This window comes from Peromyscus californicus, unplaced genomic scaffold, assembly GCF_007827085.1.
Source record: "Peromyscus californicus insignis strain IS unplaced genomic scaffold, ASM782708v3 Scaffold_8__1_contigs__length_139910024, whole genome shotgun sequence".
Lineage (NCBI taxonomy): Eukaryota > Metazoa > Chordata > Mammalia > Rodentia > Cricetidae > Peromyscus > Peromyscus californicus.
Genome location: NW_026294606.1, coordinates 8318658 through 8337660, shown reverse-complemented (window position 1 = coordinate 8337660; position 19003 = coordinate 8318658). Strand labels below are relative to the sequence as shown.

The 19003-nt window shown below is 46.7% G+C and overlaps 1 long non-coding RNA gene across 1 annotated transcript in view; it reads left to right on the top strand.

Annotated features, from left to right (window-relative positions):
* LOC128104484 (uncharacterized) overlaps nt 1-17406 on the top strand; it is a 140813-nt gene extending 123407 nt beyond the window's left edge. Inside the window, exons 2-3 of the long non-coding RNA XR_008216020.1 lie at nt 11912-12014; nt 17285-17406. This is a non-coding gene — a long non-coding RNA (uncharacterized LOC128104484). The remainder of the gene's footprint in view (nt 1-11911; nt 12015-17284) is intronic.
* The last annotated feature ends 1597 nt before the right edge of the window (nt 17407-19003 follow it).

Here is a 19003-nt window from a genome sequence, read left to right as displayed (position 1 = left end):
TGTGTTTCCTGTGTGTGTTGAGTCCCTTATATATCTGCTGTGCCAGACCCTGACTTAGAAATGTGTTTTGCCTTCCTCTTCCCATCATTCCACAAGAGACCCCACTGTGTCAGGGAGTCTACAGCCCTCTGCAGTGTGTGCCTGCATACTCTGGGGAGATAAGACTCTCCCCAGTGTCTTGGCTCTCTGCAGGGGTGGGAGCTTAGAGATCTTGACTCCAGGCTGCTTGGGTTTGCAGCCATAGTGTTCTGCTTGTGGGTTCCTGTTTAGGTCAAAGCCAAGCTTCTAGGGTTTTGAGAATTCCTCTTAAGAGACCAGGCAGTCAGTGAGTGCATCCGCAGCAGCTGCCATATCAGTTCTAGGCTGGATGGCTTTGATAGGGACCCACTAGTGCTCCTGGTTGGAATGCCGTCTCCTGGGGGCAGCTCTGGTACTGACCGTGGGTGCCGTCTCCCCTGCTGTCTGCACTTCATGTAGGCATGCGTGCGCTATTTATGTGTCTAATAGGCTTCCTTACTGGGGCGACATTTACATGCTATAAAAAGTCCATTAGCTGAATTTAAGCTTCTCCAGAGATCATGAGGCTTAATCTGCATCTGGCATTTGACACAAGGGCTTGAAAAATCCCATGGACTTTCTGTTGGACCCAAACTGATATTGGAGCAGTAAGCTCTGTGGAACAGGCAGGTGGGTGAATGAATGTATGAGGTGAGGGAGGGAGAGAAGGCTATCTAGGACCAAGTGTATGGTTCACAAATTAAGGGAGACTGGTGTTTATTTACTTGTGTGTGTATGAGTATTCAGTAAATAGCTTTTATTTCTAATGCCAGCAGCACAGTCCATATTCACTATTGTGAATATCATCAAAACAGTTTTGTTACTTTTGTAGATTGAAGTGTCTTCAAATCATTCCCCATGTTGAAAATTGATGTTCAGAAATCTTTGTTTTTGCTTTTTAGCTAAAGACTTCGCTGGATTAGAAATCAATGCAGTGCTATACTTTACATTCAGTGCCTGAACTTTATATTGGGCTGGGTCCTGTGGCCCACCTGTAAATGGCCAGTTCTGCTGGCTCTCTCTCTTGCCTTGGGAAAGTTACCTGAGTCCTAGAACCGCCATGGGTACTGTGTGTTCGAAGCAAGGTCTCTGCTACATGTCTGGGCCTTGGCAGAACTTGCCTTGAGACCTTAGTGTGTCTTTCAAAGCCTGGCTTAAGGAATAGCCTAGCCTATCTGCCTTCCCTGCAGACTCTCCTGGCCTCCTGGAGAGGTGCCACCTCATGCTCCTGTGGTATTATTGACAGTGAGCTCCCAGGGACCAGGCACAGAACCTCCTCTTAAGGAGCCATCTCCTAACCCGTTGCTGAACATCCAGAGAACACTCACTGACAGTTGTTGATGGTACTGCCTCAAACAGTGTAGGGAGAGGTGGTGACAGGCCCTAAAATAACGCCTGGATTAAGGAGGTACCAAGGGGGAAAAGTTGGGGACCTCACAACAAAATCTTCTGAGCTTGTGCCTAGGCTCGGCTGCTTCTTACTGTGTGAACTTGACTCTTCTGAGCTTCAGTTTGCTCATTTTAAAATAGGAGTGAACATCCATATCTCCCAGGTTGCTCTGAGGGCTTTGTGACCATGGTGACTGTTAACTATTAGTGTATCATAGATGCAGGAGAGCGAGACTGGGTTTGGGTCCTGTGAGCCTGAAGCTGAGTGACTTGCTTAGTTTCCTTTGTAAACTATATGTGCTTTCGCCTCCTTTCTGGTGAGACCCAAAGTCCCAGGCATTGAGCTGAGCCTGTCACCAGCTGGGCCAGCCAGCAAAGGGTTGCCACCCCGTGGGCTGTGACCCCTGACTAACTCCTGTCAAGAATTTCAACACCTTCTCTCCCACCCTAGGTTTGGGGAATTTGGAGCAGAAAGGCTATTCCTGGCAGTCCTTGGGGTATGCCCAGCCTCCTGATGGCTAGCAGACCCTGGGACTAACCAGGCTGTGGAACTCGGCCTGGCCATGACCTCGGGCCCCCAAACCTGCTGGTGGTGCCCTGCTTGTCATCCACAACCTTGTCAGGCCCAGCTTTGTGTTCCTCTGAGTCCCTGATGGAGCGTACTGAGTTATGTAATGCTGCTGAGCCAACATTTATGAGTCACAGCCAATTTGCTGACCTCAAGTTACACTGCGCAGATACTCCACGTCACGGTTTGCTTTTGTCTCAGAGGCTGTAAGCAGATAGCATAACTCCGCTTACCATTAGACATTTTGCAAATCATCTGGGTTCGAGCGTGCCGCAGCCAGACAGTTCATTTATGCTGCGGATGGTATGATTTGTAAAGCAATAAATTTCCCATCTCTCTGCCAGCAATAAAGTACGGCAAGCAGGCGAGGCAAAACCCTCAAACATACACGGGTTCCCCAGGAGACCTGGGGAGTATTCTGTCAGGTTTTGCTTCTCTGTCCCTGAGTTCCCTGGATTCGGAGAAATCAGGTTTGGGCCATAAATCCCCTCTTCCATCTGGGTGACTCCTGGCCCAGCACGGATTTGTTATTAGCATGTGTAATTGGCCCCCACCATGACCCATTTGTTACTTCCTGGGCCCCTCTTGGTCTGGCGTTAGAGGGAGGGCCTGGGCAGACATCACTGACTGGAGCTGTGGAAAGTCATCCACCATCCATCCCTCTTTGTAGTTGAGAGTCTGTCTGGGGCCATGTCACAGCATGTGAAGCTTGGGGGCATGGAGGGGCGGGGGAATGAGTGGCAGGAGCTTTTCTTAGTGTCCATGAGACAAGGGCATGAGATTTGTCACCTGAAAAGGGTACTCTGTTACAAAGATGGTCAAGGTCAGAATAAGAGTGACCCTGAGAAGGGCCAGGTCACAGTTCTGTTCTCAGAGGAGGGTCAGAATTTGGGGGACACCTGTTGTCAGAAGGTACTCTATAAGCAAGGGTTGTCAAAGGGGACCCTAGAGCTTCAGCTCAGCATGCCAGCTGGGGTCTGGGACATTGAAGTGTGGCCAGGTGGCTTGCTGTCCATTTTTGGCCAGACTTTCCTTCCTCTGAGTAGTAGCTTTTGCTGGAGGGATCTGTCCCCAAGCTGATCTCTGGCTTAGATGGTAGTGAGGCCCCATGTGCTTCAGACCCTATGGGCCAATGAGGTCACCATCCCTTTCATGGAGAATGTGGCCTGGAAGCTCCCTTTGGAAAGTGAGCATCCTTATAGCCTGGTAAGCTGCCTTCTAGCCCTTAGCTTCTCTACCAACTAATTTTCCTTTTTGCCTCCTCTTTATCAAAACAAACAAACAAGTAAACAAAACAAAAATTTCTCCCACTTTCGATATTTGCTATCTTGTGCCATTTTAAATTTAAAGTACATTTAGCAGATAACAGGGGAAATAAGTTATGTATTGTATAGTTGCCCAAACTCTGCCACTGTGGCTAGTTTGTGCCGTTTCCTGCAGGTGGAAGTGTCCTATCTGGACTTGGAGTCCCTGGAAAGTACATCCCTGCAGTTAGGGAGCTCTGCACTCACATGCCGGCGTATGGGGTCCAGCGGTGCCCTCGTCCCTTGGGCTTGTACTCATTAGCTGGCTTCCAGCATCAGGGATGAGACTGGGAAGTGGGGTAGGGGAGCTTGGAATGAGGGAAGATTGAACTCCAGTCCCTGCTCTGGGGCAGCCTCTGGACTCTGTTCTGCCCCTCACATCCAGCTCCTTCCAAGCATCAGCAGGGGACCTCATTCCCTCCCTCAGCCCCTTCTCTCTACTACACCTTGACCTCTGTCTGCCCTGAGGTAGAGGTGGGGTTCGCCCAACAGGATTGTGACACAGATTGAAAAAGATGATCTGGCATGCCCAGGCTTTCAGTAAATGTCTAACAATACAGATCTGATGCATGTTTTGGGCACAAGGCCGTCTCATTGCTCAATTCAACCAGAGGGCCTATAGGTTCTACTGCATATGACCTTTTCCTGCCTCCACGGAGCATTGCTCAGCTTTGACTCTGCAGGTGACATCTCTGAAGGATGACAGTCCAGGAGGGAAGTCTGTTAGGGAATTAGAGTCTGGCATGGGACTTTAAAGGCAAAGACCTCGTCCTCTGGAGATGATGCGGGCGGAGGGAGGGCAATACAGGCCACTGGAAAGAAGCTATTTCTACCAATCCTTAGCTCTTTGGAGAGAGAGAAGGGTCAGAGGTTGAAAGTATGTTCAGGTCAAAGCCCCTGAGCAGAACGGCTCTGGAGAAAGGACGTTGCTAGGAACATCCAGAGAGAAGATCCGAAGCTGGGGCTGGAAGGCCCAGGATGGAGGCCTGGGATTAAGTTGCCTTCTGGTGTAGCATAGGGATGTTCACATTCCAGTGTCTGGTTGAAGACTGATGGAAAGCTCCCTGGCTCACAGGGAGAGCATCGCCAATCACAGTGTCTGGTTGAGGACAGATGGAGAGCTCCCTGGCTTACAGGGAGGACATCACCAATCATATTTTGAGCAGTTACAAAGCGCTGGGCTCTCCTGAGGATGTCACACTTAGCAGCTTTTTCATTTAACATTTACAGTAGCCCCTGGAGTAGGCCTCAGAGTAGAGGAAACCCCAGGCCCAGTTAGGTAAATCAGTTGCTCCAAACTTCCCGTCTAGGGAAGAAATACAGAGGTAAGAGTCACTTCACAGACTTCTAGAAGACCAGGAGCAAGACATGGCCAGAGACCTGTGTGCTGAGGTGTGAATGACTTTCCCTACCTCCCTCTCGTGACTTCCTTGGTTTGTGTGCAGATGCCTGGCACATCTGAATCTCTAATGTTCACTGGACATGTCCTTTCTGCTTCACGGTAGCTCCTGGCCTTGCCCAGGTGTCTTGTTAGTTGATAGAACTCTTGGTTAGTTCTCCAGCTCCTGTAGGCCCTGAAGACATGATTGAGCCATGATTTTCACGGGTTTCCTTGATTTGAGTCATGCTGCTGCTAAGGAGGATGACAAGAGAGTGAATCATGCTGCTTCATAAAGTCGTGTGTATTCTCGAGAGTGACAGATGGATCACTAGCTGGCAGATCACCTCCTGCCCATGGCTGCCAGAACCTCGTGATCAGAAATCACCAAGTTCAACAATTATGCAGAACATTTAGTCTCCTGGCATTGTTTCTATTTGAGCTAACGTGTGAAGCTTCTTCCTTTTGCCACTCTGGGCACTCCAGAGGTTCACCATCTTGTCTAGGAAGAGGAGGGTGAAGGCCTTCCATCCAACAAGTTCTAGAGGTTTCCTGTGACCAGAGTGACAGAACCTTCTAGAGCTGAGCCACAGTGCCAGAATGGTAGGGTGGTGTGAATAAGGGACCCTTCCTTGCATGGTGTAAAGGACAGGGCCAGCCACAGCCCTCCTGTCCTCTCCAGCTAGGTGTGCTTTTCTTATGTGCCTTCTTCAGGCTACTGAAGATATCAGGTGACAATGAAATTCAGCCACCTAGGTGGGAAGACCAAGGTGGAAGGGAGTGATCGTTCCAGAAGACTCACAAGGGACCCAGTGGCTCCCTGACACCCAGCCAGTGTTGACATTGGGGCTAGTCCTGTTAGTTCTGTGGCTCATGGCTTTACCATATACCTTGGCTCCAGAGCACTCAGGCAAGAAAGCAGGAGAGGAAATCAGATGTCCTGGCATGGTAGATTGGCATCTGTACCTGGGTCTGCTTGTGGCTGGCAGCCCTTAGATTTGGAACACTGATCCCTTTCAAAAGTTCTGGGCCTAGGAGGGTCCCATTCAAATCTAAAGACCTGCTAAATATGGTCTCCTTTGGTCAGTTCTTTGATGTTCCTTCTGCATATTTACCAAGCAGTGGAGACAGGCTAAGGTCAGAGAGGGGTGTGGTCAAGGCTAGAAGGGGTCTGGTGCTTGGCTAGAAGGCAACCTCTCTTGTCTTTCCTTTAACATCAGCTTGGTGTGATCATGCTTGTTAAGCAGTTAACATAATGAGCAGCTTTGCAATTACCAGTTTTTATTATTGTCATTATTATTAATGATATCACTTACTATGTCGGGAGAAAAGGGTGAACAGTGCAGATTAGTGAACTTGCTTCACAAGGGCTGGATCACAGTCTCATTTGCCGTGCTCCAGGTAGGGATACTGAGGCCTAAGAGAGGGAGAGGTTCTGGGGATGTCTCACAGTGACAGCGCGGTTGCAACAAGTCTAGAACTCAAGATCATTGCCCTGCATAAGGCTATCCCACAGGATGGGTGGTCTGAGGAGATTCCTGAAGGAGGTGGGTTTTGAGGTAAATCTTGGAGTAAGAATTGGAAAGAGACCAGCAGGAGAGGGAGGAGAGATGGTGTGTACATGCTTGTGAGGATGGTGTAGAGGAGGGAGTCATGAGGAGACAAGGGCTTTGGGGAGCCTGGGTGGGTTACTACAGCCTCCTCTATAGCAGAGCTGGAGGGGCACAGAGACAGCCTCCTGGTACCCAAACCACCCACTCTGCCACTCCTCACAGGAGCTTCCTCTTGGCACATGCAGATATGGTAGCTGTGGACACAAAACTCATCTGCTGTCTCTGTGTTCATATTCAGTGGAACCTAGGGCCAGGGATGGGCAAGATGCTGAACACATCTGTATGGGGAGAGGAAACTCATTCAGTCCTCCTTTACCATTAACATCTTACAGGGGTTTCCTAGGATTTGCCACAAGGACAACAAAGATTTCTTCTTCCCTTGTCTGGGGGCCAGAAGTCAAAATTGAGGTGTTGGCAGGGTAGGCTTTATGGAGGCTCCAGGCAAGCATCCGCCCCAGGCTCACTGTGGCTCCTGGCCATCCTTGGCTCCTAGCTACACAGCTCCAGCCCTGCTTCCGTGTTGTAGCATCCTGTTCTATGTCTGCCCCTCTTATGAAGACACTTGTCATTGGACTTAAGGGCAACGGTGTATAATAGAATGGTCTAACTCTCAAGACCTGGGACAACTGTATACATCAGCATGGTCTAGCTCTCAAGACCAGGGACAACTGTATACATCAGCATAGTCTAACTCTCAAGACCTGGGACAACTGTATATACATCAGCATGGTCTAGTTCTCAAGACCTGGGACAACTGTATACATCAGCATGGTCTGGATCTCATAGTTCAGCTTTCACTGAACTACTTCTGTAAAGAATTGTTTCTAAATAAGTTCACATTCACAAGCCCTGAGTAAGTATACTTTTTGTTGGGGGAGATGGGGCAGTCCATTCACTATGCCCCAAAGCAGCATGGGGATATTTTTTTCTTCAGAGAGATGGGTCATAATGTTCCTTCTCACTTCAGAGTGAGGAAACTAATCCTGAGACAAGTCCAGCTTGTGCCTTGGCTGTAGACTTGTTCTCAGACTGGAGACTTGGCCAGGTTAGGATGATAGCTGGGGACACATGGGCATCCAACAGGGCCTGCCACTAGACTTTATCATCTGGGGGCAGAACACTGTGACCCCAGCCCATTCATGGAATGTTTCAGCATTGTATTGTCCAGCCAGCAGAAACTTTAAGTGTCTGGCATGATAACCACTAGCCACGTATGTCGCTTCAGTTTTTGAAATAGTCACTATGTAGCTGGTGAACTGAAGGGCTTAATTTTTAAATTCCACTTAAGATTAATTAAATTTTAATGTAATCAGACCTAAGTGACTAGTGGCAGCTCTGCTGGACAGCAAAGCTCCAGAGTTTGATTTGACCTTTTCTCCTGGTCTGTTCTTCATTTAATTATTGAAAATAGATTTCGTCATAAAGAGCTAAAATGACTCTCGCTTTCTATGTATGTGATGTTTGGAGTTTGAACTTTTGGCTTGGAGACAGCGGCCAGATGGCGTTGGCTAGCTTTAGGCTCAGCACAAGAAAGAACATCCTGCTCTCCAGGTGACAGGAGGAGGGACACTGTCCTTTTGATGCCTCTGAGGATGTCTACATTGAGCTGGAGAGCACCCGATGGGGCAGGGTGAATCTGGGGTCCCGGCAGCAAGGTGGTAGCCTGGCAAAGTTCTTACACCAGAAGAAAGGCGCAGGAGCTTGTCTACCCCTGGGGCAGCTCTATGTGATTGGGGTCCCCTCACCCAGCCCCACTCCCACACCCAGCCCCTCTCTACCTCAGCCCCCCTCTGCCCCCAGTCCCCCTCCACCCCCAGCCCACTCCCACCCCCAGCCCCCCTCCAACCCCAGCCCTTACCCCCAGCCCTCCCCACCCCTCCATCCTTCTAGCGCTTCCTGAGGTTCAGATGAAATCTGCGGTATCACAAAGCTGTCCTCACTCCCACAGCACCTAGTCTCTTCGCTTCCATAGATAGGCTAACACTGTCTTGTTTTAGAACACCATGTTTATTTTCCTACTGTTTAGACACCATCTTAAGTACAACTTCGTTTATTTACTTGCTGGCATGTTTCTGACCCCTCTGGATGAAACATTACCTGACAAGAGCTGAAGTCTCTAAGGAAGCATGTGCTGGAATGGCTGTTTGGGTTTTAAGCTTCAACTACCGTCTCTTCCTTTTCTCCCTTTTCTTCTCTACTGTGTCGTCGTCCCCCCCCCCCCCCCGCCCCCGGCACATATCGAGCAGCTCTGGAAGCTTGAAGGTATCTGCCTCTGCGCTGTACTCTCAGTCAGGAGAAAAGCAAGGTCCGGGCCCCGCCTCCACCTGCCCAGGTGGGAAGCTCAGCCCTGTTCTAGGGAGAGTGGTGTGGGAGGGCAGACTGCTGACCAGGGTCAGGGAACACAGGGATTTAGAGGCATGAAGCGGTAGGTGTTGCTAGGCAACCTCTCCATGGGGCCTGAGGTAGCACAATCTGGGGAGCAGCCTGGTAGCAAGGCCTCCTAAGGACAAACCTGAACTTCACCACCAGCATCTTCCTGGAGGTGCATTGTTGCTAGAGTTTTCCTGCCTGGCCCACAGTCAGGACAAATCTCTCTCACCCGCCAGTCCCAAGCCGCTCAAACCCGATCAAGTAAACACAGACACTTATATTGGTTTTAAACTGTATGGTCGTGGCAGGCTTCTTGTTAACTGTTCTTACAGCTTAAATTAATCCATTTCTATTAATCTATACCTTGCCACGTGGCTTGTGGCTTACCGGTACTTTACATCTTCCTTGTCCTGATGGCAGCTGGCAGTGTCTCCCTCTCCAGCTTCCTGTTCTCTCAATTTTTCTCTCTGTTAGTCCCGCCTATACTTTCTGCCTGGCCACTGCCAATCAGTGATTTATTCATTGACTAATCAGCAACAACACATTTGACATACAGACCATCCCACAGCAGTGCATGGGGCAGGAAAGGTCAGGAGAGCGGTTCTGCTTCTGAAGCGTGGGAATGCTGCTTCCGTGACTCCTTCTTCAGCGGTGCCCTCTTTCTCTTTAAATTTGTGCCGTTTTGCCAGGCGGTGGTGGCGCACGCCTTTAATCCCAGCACTCGGGAGGCAGAGCCAGGCGGATCTCTGTGAATTCGAGGCCAGCCTGGTCTCCAAAGCGAGTTCCAGGAAAGGCGCAAAGCTACACAGAGAAACCCTGTCTCGAAAAACCAAAAAAAAAAAAAAAAAAAAAAAATTTGTGCCGTTTTGTACAAAAGAGAATCAGAAGTGCTTTTAGAACTATATACACTATGGTAGGACAGACATTAAATAAGAAAACACTGGGGCAAGGGAAAAGTCAAGGGCTGCCTGTCACGGGAGTAATCCACACATGTCCATCGGTAGGTCTGTGGGCACAGTGGTGAATGACAGTGTCAGGCCGCCATGCATCCTGCCTGCTGTGCAATAAAGGCTGTGAGTCCAGGCGCCTGGTGGAGTAAGGCTGTAGTCACACTCTGAGCCTCCTAGCAGCCAGCAAGAGGAAGACCACTTATGAGCGGCTAGGTGTGTCAGCGGTGCTGTATTAGTAACGTAGTGACAGTGGCCTTGTCCTGCCGTTCCAATGGACAGACCCTGCACAGGCCTCCCCAGTTCTCCCCCAACCTCATTTCCAGGACTAGTCTCTTTGTTGAGGACATGGTGCTGGCCCAGAGATCCAGGCCGGCTGCCTTATTGTGAGAGCTTCAGCCCCCTTGGTCTAGCCAGCTCCTTAGGCCCACACACCTTGTGTTTTAGGCTGGAGTGTTCCCAGCACCTAGAATGCAGTTTCTTTCCATTGCCGTTTGCCCCTCCACCTCCCTGTCAGAGCCCTGGGCCCATGTAACGAGCTCTTCACAACAGCATCCCAGTTGATGTTTCTGGCCACACTGTGAACTTGTCATAGCTTAGCCATTGTCCCAGTTAGTGTTAACTGTTGACGACGACGTCGCAGACTGGAGTTGCCTTAGAGGGGAATCCTAATGGGAAAGCTGCTTGACCTAGACCTGTGGGCGTGTCTGTGGGGATTGTCTTGATGGATAGTCGGCATAGGATGGCTCAGCCCCCTGTTGGCAGCACCATTCCCTGGCAGGTGGTCCTGGGAACATAAAAGCTATCCAAGGATAAGCCTGTGAGAAAGTCAGAGACCTAGCCAGCAAGCACTGTTCCTCCATGGTTTCTACTTTGCTCCTGCTTGAGTTTCTACCCTGATTCCCCTCAGTGACAAACTGTGGCTTGAAATGAGCCAAATAAATCCTTTCCTCCACCAGTTGCTTTTTGACAGAGTGCTTTACCACAGTAAAAGACAGGAAGCAAGAACAGGCATGTGACAGGCAAAGGAAGCAGAGGTAGAGGCCGCTGAACAGTTCATCCATGCCCCACAGGGTCACAGCCCACTGTTTCTGCCTTGTTATTAGGAGTTCTGTTTGTGAACCTGCCTCGCTAGCAGGCCCATAAAGTGTTTGATCCTCCAGCCCCTGGTATCCCACTGGGAGTTGAAATTTCATTGCTTACATCAGTGAAGGGGTGGGATGGTCCCTTCACCCCGTGGAGATAGGGTGGGCGGACGCTGGCATCAGGGGTCCCCTCCCCCGCCCAGGGTTGCCCTTTTGATTGTCCACTTATTTATTGATTCATTCAACAAATATTTCCTGAGCATGTTGGGTGCTATGTGGTAACCTCTAGTCTGACCTCAGGAGATTAATAGTATAGCTGAGATATCAACATGTGACATGAGAATTCCGCCGGGCGGTGGTGGCGCACGCCGGGCGGTGGTGGCGCACGCCTTTAATCCCAGCACTCGGGAGGCAGAGCCAGGCGGATCTCTGTGAGTTCGAGGCCAGCCTGGTCTCCAAAGCGAGTTCCAGGAAAGGCGCAAAGCTACACAGAGAAACCCTGTCTCGAAAAACCAAAAAAAAAAAAAAAAAAAAAAAAAAAAAAAAAAAAAAAAAATGAGAATTCCGTGAGGAGAGCATGAGGGTAAGGGTGCCTGTTAGCAGAGCAAAAATAAGCACACAAGCAGGTATGTACACATGGCCCTATGGCATGTCAAGTGTCCTAGACCCCAACCCCTTCATCTTTAGCACTCAACAATGGCCTCTCTCTAAGTGTTACAAGCCCACCTTAACCATAAGAGCCCAGAATACACTGTTCCTTGGCAGGTTACCCAAATGGAAGCAAGAAAAGCCTTGTTTTTTCTTGTTCCTAGAGGTGAACTTCTATTCATGTGACCTAAATTTTAATCCTGGAAGGGCTAGCCTATGGCACAAGCCGTCCTGTAAAAGGAGTGCTTACATCCAAGGGGCCCACTTCTCCCTGAGGAATGTTGAGGGAATCTTAAGAACATAAGGGAAGAAACTTGTGCCTTTCCTACTAATGAACATCATCTGCTCTCGGGTTACACAGCAGAGCTCTTGGATGCGTTTCAATGTTTGATCCCTCTTTAAAGAAAGCAACCGCAGCCGTCCCAGGGATGAATTCCGAAATCGCCTGTGGCAGCCATCGGAGCAGGAGCTGATTGGACTGTTGGTTATCATCCCATCCATCTGCCTGAGATAGAGACTTGTGTAAGTAAAAACACATTTCTTCTCTTCCAGGATCCCAGGTACACAGTGAAGGGATGGCCAGGCCTACCAGGAAGCAGCACCAGGCGCATTCCCAGACTCAGGAAGAAGCTGCCCACTGATAGCAGAGTTTTAGGTGCGTTTGATCTCTGGTCCCCGCCTAGCAATGTTTGTCTTTTTACAAATGATTGAGGAGAATCTTGCTTTGAACGATTAGGGTTGTTTTAAGAAGGCCAAGCTCCATTTGAGGCCACGCATCTGGGAAGAACTGCTGCTGAATTCCAAGTGGAGTAGGGTGACGTTTCTCTTAAGACCACAGGCTTGTTCTTCAGATCTATTAGCTGACGACCCGTAGTGTATAGCAGCTCTCCTGCAGACAGGGCACACGTGGAGCTTCTCTGCAAAGTCAGCCTTTTTTCTTGCCTTCATCCTGGCCCTGCTTCCAGGCATATCATGGCTTCCCCACTGTGTACCCTTATCCAGCCTTGCTCCCAAGTCTGGTGGATACCCTGGGGAGAGGCTTCTTCTTAAGTACAGAATAATGTCAGAACACCTGGGGACACAAAATATGGGAGGTGACATTCCTCATGAAAGAAGCATGTGGGGATGGGAATGGGGTGTGTGGGGACGGGGGTGCATGTGTTGCTCAGACCTTGGATACATGGAGAGACACATAAGCCAGTCCAAATTTAGATGTCTGATCATCACTGGAAGACAACTCAGATTAAGGAAATTGAAATGCCCACCCACCTCCCTAAGACATGTAAGTTGAGTGTAGTTTCAAGACTGCTTGGGGTCAAGTCTTCCACTGCCCAGGTAGTAGCCCTGTGGCTTAGGCAAGTCATTTCACTTCTCCAAGCATGAATTTCCTCACCTCATAGCCAGCGTGTGGTTCGCTGAGTTGTGGGAAAATAACACTCGTATAAACCACCGCTTGCTTTGTCTGCCATGTGTCCAGCCCACAGTGGCTACTGCTTCGGAGTTACAGTTCTGAGCTTGTTCCTTTGTTGATAGTGAGCGAACTCCTTCCATCCTGTGAACAGCTCCCTGTGCAAACCGCTATGAGACTCTCAGGGAAGGGAAAGATTTCATTTCAGTTTCATTAGTAAAGAAATACCGTGTGAAAGACAAACGTTAACAATCCTGTGACTACAAACTGAAAGACAAATGATTACTTATTGATATTCATACTTAGTGAGGAACTCCACCGAGAATGTAAAATCTGTAAGATAATGATGCTCCTACCCTAATAACTAAAAATAAAAAAGGCAGTTTACAAAATCATGTACAATCTATCACAGAGCAGCCTTGAAGATACAAGGTAATCTAGTTAAAACTGAACAGTTGGCTCTCCCAAGAACCGTGGTTGTTTTATCTTGGGTAGAGCAGCCAGAGGAGGAGGAGGGAGGAGGAAGGGTAGAGGGAGAAGAGGGAAGGGGGGGAGGAGTTGAAGAGCAAGCAGCTGCTGATGTAATGGACTTAGGAGAGCCAAGGACGCAAGGTTAGACTATGAAATCTTAAAGCCCACCGCCTGGTGACATACTTCCTCCAACAAGGCTCCACCTCCCAAAGGTTTCATAACAGTCCCCAATAGTGCTATCAACTGGGGACCAAATGTTGAAACATAAAAGCCTGTGGGGGCCATTTCTCATTCAAGCTACACAGTGGTGTAGAAAAATGGAGGAAAACTGTCATACTTGGCTTAACAGTGAATGTGGGGTTGTGATCACCACTGAGTGAAGCTAAAACAACAAAGTCCTAATCCCAATCAATAGAAACCAGACAATAATTTATCTTTATGCATGAACAGGCTGATAGAGCTCTCCATTTTAGTATGCATTTTGCTTCCTCTCTACTATATTTTATAAACGTAATATGTGACATTCAGTATAAACTTACCAAGCACATGCATCTCAAACAAAGAGTGATATGATTGTTAAGATGTAAAATAATCACATGAAAATTGGTCTAAATACTGAAATTGTCAGACATTATGAGGCCACACACAGTCCCTGTCCATTAGGTCTTTGGCATTTATCTAAGGACCTAACGAAAAGACAGGTAACAAATATGAACAACAGAGTTGTGAGAACTAGACAAAATGCTAAGTAGGAACACTGGGACTACAAGACAGAATAACAAACATGAAAATTTTGTTGGTGGACTTGGGAGACTGGAACTTGATAGTTGAAAGTATTGTTGGAAATGATTCAAGCCAAAACAAAAAGTAAAACCAAACTTTGATAGCAGATATTGGTTGTCAGTCTGACACTTGTGGGAAGAGGGAACCTCACCTGAGGAATTGAATTCATCAGATTGGCCTTTGGACATATCTGTAGGGTGTTTTCTTAATTGCTAATTGATACATAAGGTCCAGCCTACTATGGGTGGTAACATTCTCTAGGCATGTGGGTCTGGGCTGTATGAAGAAGTTATCTGAGCAAGTCAATGAGCAATATTCCTCCATGGTCTCTGTTTCAGTCCTTGCCACCAGGTTCCTGCCTGGAGGTCTTGTCTTGAACTCCTCCAGTGATGGATTATGACCAGGGAGTTGTAAGATAAACTAAATCTTTTGCTTTGGATCATGGTGTTTATCATAGCAGTAGGAAGCAAAATAGGACACAAGCAAGAAAGGTAATAGCAATTGGCTTAACAAACATGTATTCAGAGTTCTAGAAGAGGGTGAGAGAAAAAGGCAGAAGAAATAAGTGATGAGGAAAAAAATGTAAAACTAAGGAAAAAAGCAAAAACCACTCAGCTCAAGGAGCATAGAGAATCCCTAACAGGACCATGACCAAATAGATGAAAACAAAAACCGAGGAGAAAAAGTCCTTATTTTTCTTTAAATTAAAAAAAGATCTTTAAATTAGCCAGAAAGGCAAGAAAAATCAGAGGTGAACAACTATAAGAATAAAAGTGACTTCTCATCAGATATAGCAGAAGTTAGCAGACAATGATACTCCACCTTTAGCATGGTAAGAAAGACAAACAGATGGACAACCTGGCAAGTTGATACTTGGTATCCAATGAAGATACTACAAAATGAAAATAGAATACATTTTAAGAAGACAAAGTTACAGAAATGTCTCTAATGATCAGGACATGAGATGAGGACTTCTAGGAGCAGGCCAGAAGTGATTTCAGAGGGAGACTTGGTCTGCTAGGAAGTAGTTCCAGGAATGAGGACCATCAATGTCATGTTTGGATAGAAAGTGTCCCCCACAGGCACATGTGTTTGAACACTTGGTCCCCAGCAGGTGGCGCTGTTTGTGAGTGCTGGAGTCTTTGGTGCAGTCTAACTGAAGGAAGCGGGTCAGTGGGGTGGGCCTTATGGCTTATATCCTGGTGACACTTTCTGTCATCTCTCTCTTTTTGGTGTGCTGAGCTGTGAGCAAGCAGCTGACACGGAGCTGCCTCCACCACACCTTTCCAGCCATGATGGGCTGCATCTTTTCACACTAAGATGGGCTGCATCTTTTCACACTAAGATGGGCTGCATCTTTTCACACTAAGATGGGCTGCATCTTTTCACACTAAGATGGGCTGCATCTTTTCACACTAAGAGCTAGCCTTCCTTAAGTTGCTTCTTGTCAGGTGTTTGGCAACAGAGGTGAGAAAAGGGATTAGGTGATATAAATAGATATGACAATATTTACTTTCATAAAGTTTCTGAATGGCTAGTGTAGAAATAGAATACTTTTGATTTTGATATATATTTCTGTATAAGTTGTGATGAATTAAAGATAAAGAATATAGTCTCTAGAGAAATTTCTAGAAATATACTTCAGAGAGGTAGAACTAAAGTGTTAATATAGGTAATGAAACAAAATTCTTCTCCAAGATACAGGATGTATGGAACAAGAAATCAAAGAGCATAAAGAACAGGGGAGGAGGAGGAGGGGAGGGAATTCATCAGTTGCATACATGGAATTCTTAAACAGTAAAAAAAAGGAACATAGAAAGATAGATCTCAAATTTGATATATATAAAATAAAATATACAAGTAAATTCATCAACAGTAAATAGACTAACCATCCCAATTAAAAGCAGAGACTAAAGATGCAAGACCCAACTACATATGCTTTATAAGAAATAATACTTCAAACATAAAGATACAGAGTAGAAAGTTAAAGATATAAAAAAATATATAGCAAATACTGTGCACAAGAAAATGGATAGAGCTATAATGTGTAGACTTCAAGATAAAAAGGGAGCATTTTATGATTATATTTAAGGTTTAACCAATCAAAAATCTGTACCTAAGAACCAAAATAAAGCAGAAATTTGCAGAACTGAAGGGACTGTGCATATCTTTACTCATTACTGAAGAACTTCTGTCTCAGCAACTAGCACGCTGAGAAATTAGCGTGTGAAAGTGTGATGACTAACTCTGTCAACCTGATTGGATTGAGAGCCACCCAGGGGGTTAGTAAGGAAGCTTCTGGGTACATCCGAGGGCATCTCCAGAGACTGTAGCTCACAAGGGCTCTCACTTAATCATGGTTTAATCCACAGTGGTTTCAATCTTTGAATGTCTTGGGAGGTGGTGCAAGTGTGGTAGTTGGGCCCTAGTTGTAGGAAGTAGGTCATGGGCATGTGCCTTTGAAGGGGTTTTCTAGTCCCTTGCCTCTCCCTCTCTCCTCTCTCCCCACCCTCTCTTCCCTCCCTCTCTGCCCTCCCTCTCTGCCCTCCCTCTCTCCCCTCCCTTCTCCCTCTCCTGTGGCCACCATACTGTGATGTCCATAACATTCTTCCTGGCTTCTGACCGGAAGCAGTGGATCCAAGTCAGTCTCAGACTGAGGTCTCTGAGACCATGAGCCAAAATACATTGTTCTTATTTTAAACTGTTTCTCTCAGGTGTTTGTTGTGGCACTAAAAACTGATCCTGACTTGGTAATGTTTAAACAACACTGCCAGTAACTTGAGCTATTTGACCGTTAGAAGCCACACCATTCAATAAACAGCACACGTTTTTCCAGTGTTACTAAAAACAAAACATGGAGTAGCCCATACATAAATCTCAGCATTTCTAAAGACTGAATGCATAAATATATTTTCTGAACACAATGGAATTAAGGTAGAAACCAGTGGTGATGAAATGCCTAGGAAATTATTCTAATGTTTCGAAATTCAATAACACACACCAAAGGTAACATCATGGGTCAAAGAAGAAGTCACAGAAGGAATTAGAAAATGCTTTAAATTCAACTCACAGAGATCCACCTGGCTCTGCCTCCCGAGTGTTGGAATTAAAGGCGTGTGCCACTGCCGCCTGGCTTGGTCAGTGTTTTATCACAGCAACAGAAAGTCAATTAGGTCAGATGCCAGTTCTCCCAAACTGATCAATCTTAAATGATACTCGAAGGCATTTTCTTTGACAATGATTTTAAATATTGTTTTCTTAAGGTGGAGAAACTGGAGTAGTTAAAGTGGTATTGAAAACAGTAGGACAAATACAGAAGACCTGTCCAGAAGGACTATACTGTATACTGCTGCAGTCATCAAGACAGTGTGGCGTTGGTGACAGAGCACGTAAGTAGATAAAGGAATAAAACACTTTACCCATAGACTCACAAATATACGGTCATGTGACTTTGACAAGGGTACCTAGTGAATTCAACAGTGAAAGAATAACTTTAATAAATGGTATAAATACAGCTGAATCTCTATTAAACATGTGGGTATTAATATATGTTCCCACTTCTGACCATATATAAAGTCAGTTTAGTGTGAGTCATTGCACTGACCTAAGATAATAAAATTATTAGGGAAGACAGGATAATTTTGACCTTGGAATGGTAGAAGTTACGGGAAGTTCTAGCCAGCTGAAACAGCTGGATAAACGGTCACAATTAGACATCCCTGCTCAACGGACTCTGTTAAGAACATTCATAGCTAAGCCACAAACTTGTCAACAGGTATGTCTGACAAAAGACTTCCTTTAGAATATAGGATGGATTTTAAAAATTAAACAAATGACAAACATTCCATTGAAAGTGAGTGAAATGACTCGAATAGAAACTCCGTCAAAGAAGACGTACAAATGGCTGGTCAGCGCACTTCTGAAGCCAGGTCCTTCTGAGGAAGGGAGGCCTTGGCAGCTCACAGTCTGGGAGGCTGGAAGACACAACGGGAAGTCCCACTGATGCAGGGGGACTTTGGTGATGTCAGACAACGAGAGAGAATCATCACGGCCGGAACATACGTGTGGGAGAGTGCATGCGAGAAGACAGGACGTCAAAGAGGAGGTCAGACTTGGTCCTTTACAAAAACTCACGCCCAGAGCGCAGCCCACTCACTCCGTGAGGCCAGTACGGAACCCATCTGAGGACAAGGCTCCTGGGACTTAACTATGTCCCACTTGGATCTACTTCTTATAGGTTCTACCATCTATTACACTGCCACTCTGAAGACTAGGCTTCCAACACAGGGACCCTTCAGAACAAGCATAAACACAGCAGCACATGAAAAGGCGTTTGACATCTTTAGAGCAGGAAGCAGGAAGTCCAATTACAGTGAGTCACCACTGGACACTGACATGACCTTGGCTGAGGTGAGGAGACGATGCTGGAGGTGGGGCAGGGTTTGGAAGAACTGAATGCCGGTGCATTACTGGTTGGAGTGTAAAGTGGTATGACAACCCAGGGAAACTGGCATTTTCTTAAAAGTTAAAAATATACATATCCTGTGACCCAGAAATTCTAATCCTAGATATTAACCTCAGAGAAATAAAAGTCAGTTTCCATAAAAATCCTTGAATAAAAATATTCACAACATTCTGAAAGTGGGTCAAGCATGGTGCTACGTGCTTATCATCCTAGCACTTGGAAGGCAGAAAGAAGAGGAATTGAGAGTTTAAGGCTAAACTGGAACTGCACAGTAACTTCTAGGCTAGCCTGGGCTACAAAACAAACAAACAAACAAACAAACAAACAAAAACCGAACAAAAAAATAACAAAACAAAACAACAACAACAAAAAAACCAAAAAACCCCTTACCTTCAAAACTCATGGGACTGGGGTTGTAATTCAGCGATAGAGCAGTTGCCTAATGTGGCCAAGGCTTTGGGTTTGATCTCCAGCACAAGTAAAACCCTCCCAAATCAACAATAGAACAAAAAATTGA